General features: G+C 37.9%; 1 non-coding gene and 8 pseudogenes across 1 annotated transcript; all 9 read right to left on the reverse strand.

Moving 5' to 3' along the window:
- Window positions 1-106, reverse strand: part of LOC148438589 (5S ribosomal RNA) — a 119-nt pseudogene extending 13 nt beyond the window's left edge.
- A 116-nt stretch (window positions 107-222) lies between these two features.
- On the reverse strand, window positions 223-341 carry LOC148438590 (5S ribosomal RNA; annotated as a pseudogene).
- A 115-nt stretch (window positions 342-456) lies between these two features.
- Window positions 457-575, reverse strand: LOC148438591 (5S ribosomal RNA; annotated as a pseudogene).
- A 116-nt stretch (window positions 576-691) lies between these two features.
- Window positions 692-810, reverse strand: LOC148438592 (5S ribosomal RNA; annotated as a pseudogene).
- Window positions 811-926: 116 nt separating this feature from the next.
- LOC148438593 (5S ribosomal RNA) lies at window positions 927-1,045 on the reverse strand (annotated as a pseudogene).
- A 351-nt stretch (window positions 1,046-1,396) lies between these two features.
- On the reverse strand, window positions 1,397-1,515 carry LOC148438594 (5S ribosomal RNA; annotated as a pseudogene).
- Window positions 1,516-1,631: 116 nt separating this feature from the next.
- LOC148438595 (5S ribosomal RNA) lies at window positions 1,632-1,750 on the reverse strand. Its single transcript, XR_015876285.1, has one exon. It is a non-coding gene; the product is annotated as a 5S ribosomal RNA (ribosomal RNA).
- A 115-nt stretch (window positions 1,751-1,865) lies between these two features.
- LOC148438596 (5S ribosomal RNA) lies at window positions 1,866-1,984 on the reverse strand (annotated as a pseudogene).
- A 116-nt stretch (window positions 1,985-2,100) lies between these two features.
- LOC148438597 (5S ribosomal RNA) lies at window positions 2,101-2,219 on the reverse strand (annotated as a pseudogene).
- Between the last annotated feature and the right edge of the window lie 281 nt (window positions 2,220-2,500).

Genomic DNA, 2,500 nt, shown 5'->3' on the forward strand with positions numbered 1-2,500 from the left:
TGGTATTCCCAGGTGGTCTCCCATCCAAGTACTAAGCAGGCCCAACACTACATAGCTTCCAAGATCAGACGAGATTGGGCACGTCCAGTGTGGTTTGGCTGTAGGTGCCCAAAACCATTAACTTTAGACCTCTATTACTTCTTAACTCAAGTAAATTCATTGATAAGTTGAAAAAATTAAATGTAAAATGTAATAGAAAAGAATGTTATGGCAGTATAAAATTACCTACAGCACCTGGTATTCCCAGGTGGTCTTCCATCAAAGTACTAACCAGGCTCAACACTGCATAGCTTCCGAGATCAGACAAGATTGGGCATGTCCAGTGTGGTTTGGCTTTAGGTGCTCAAAAACCTTAACTTTAGACCTCTTTTACTTCTTAACTCAAGTAAATTCAATGATAAGTTGAAAAATGAAATGTAAAATGTAATAGAAAAGAATGTTATGGCAGTATAAAGTTACCTACAGCTCCTGGTATTCCCAGGTGGTCTCCCACCCAAGTACTAACCAGGCCCAACACTACATAGCTTCCAAGATCAGACGAGATTGGGCATGTCCAGTGTGGGTTGGCTGTAGGTGCTCAAAAACATTAACTTTAGACCTCTATTACTTCTTAACTCAAGTAAATTCATTGATAAGTTGAAAAAATTAAATGTATAATGTAATAGAAAAGAATGTTATGGCTGTATAAAATTACCTACAGCACCTGGTATTCCCAGGTGGTCTCCCATCCAAGTACTAACCAGTACCAACACTGCATAGCTTCCAAGATCAGACGAGATTGGGCATGTCCAGTGTGGTTTGGCTGTAGGTGCTCAAAAGCATTAAATTTACACCTCTATTACTTCTTAACTCAAGCAAATTCATTGATAAGTTGAAAAAATTAAATGTAAAATGTAATAGAAAAGAATGTTATGGCAGTATAAAATTACCTACAGCATCTGGTATTCCCAGGGGGTCTCCCATCCATGTACTAACCAGGACCAACACTGCATAGTTTCCAAGATCAGACGAGATTGGGCATGTCCAGTGTGGTTTGACAGTAAGTGCTCAAAAACATTAACTTTAGATCTCTTTTACTTCTTAACTCAAGTAAATTCAATGATAAGTTGAAAAAATTAAATGTAAAATGTAATAGAAAAGAATGTTTTGGCTGTATAAAATTTCCTACAGCAACTGGTATTCCCAGGTGGTCTCCCATCCAAGTACAAACCAGGCCCAACACAGCAAGGCTTACAAGATCAGACGAGATTGGGCATGTCCAGTGTGATTTGGCTGTAGGTGCTCAAAAGCATTAAATTTACACCTCTATTACTTCTTAACTCAAGTAAATTCATTGATAAGTTGAAAAAATTAAATGTAAAATGTAATAGAAAAGAATGTTATGGCAGTATAAAATTACCTACAGCACCTGGTATTCCCAGGGGGTCTCCCATCCATGTACTAACCAGGCCCAACACTGCATAGCTTCCAAGATCAGACGAGATTGGGCATGTCCAGTGTGGTTTGGCTGTAGGTGCTCAAAAACATTAACTTTAGACCTCTATTACTTCTTAACTCAAGTAAATTCATTGATAAGTTGAAAAAATTAAATGTAAAATGTAATAGAAAAGAATGTTATAGCTGTATAAAATTACCTACAGCACCTGGTATTCCCAGGTGGTCTCCCATCCAAGTACTAACCAGGCCCAACACTGCATAGCTTCCAAGATCAGACGAGATTGGGCATGTCCAGTGTGGTTTGGCTGTAGGTGCTCAAAAACATTAACTTTAGACCTCTTTTACTTCTTAAATCAAGTAAATTCATTGATAAGTTGAAAAAATTAAATGGAAATATAATAGAAAATAATGTTTTGGCTGTCTAAAATTACATACAGCACCTGGTATTCCCAGGTGGTCTCCCATCCAAGTACTAAGCAGGCCCAACACTACATAGCTTCCAAGATCAGACGAGATTGGGCACGTCCAGTGTGGTTTGGCTGTAGGTGCCCAAAACCATTAACTTTAGACCTCTATTACTTCTTAACTCAAGTAAATTCATTGATAAGTTGAAAAAATTAAATGTAAAATGTAATAGAAAAGAATGTTATGGCAGTATAAAATTACCTACAGCACCTGGTATTCCCAGGTGGTCTTCCATCAAAGTACTAACCAGGCCCAACACTGCATAGCTTCCAAGATCAAACAAGATTGGGCATGTGCAGTGTGGTTTGGCTGTAGGTGCTCAAAAACATTAACTTTAGATCTCTTTTACTTCTTAACTCAAGTAAATTCAATGATAAGTTGAAAAAATTAAATGTAAAATGAAATAGAAAAGAATGTTTTGGCTGTATAAAATTTCCTACAGCAACTGGTATTCCCAGGTGGTCTCCCATCCAAGTACAAACCAGGCCCAACACAGCAAGGCTTACAAGATCAGACGAGATTGGGCATGTCCAGTGTGGTTTGGCTGTAGGTGCTCAAAAGCATTAAATTTACACCTCTATTACTTCTTAACTCAAGT

This window comes from Taudactylus pleione, unplaced genomic scaffold, assembly GCF_031769625.1.
Source record: "Taudactylus pleione unplaced genomic scaffold, aTauple2 ptg001778l, whole genome shotgun sequence".
NCBI lineage: Eukaryota > Metazoa > Chordata > Amphibia > Anura > Myobatrachidae > Taudactylus > Taudactylus pleione.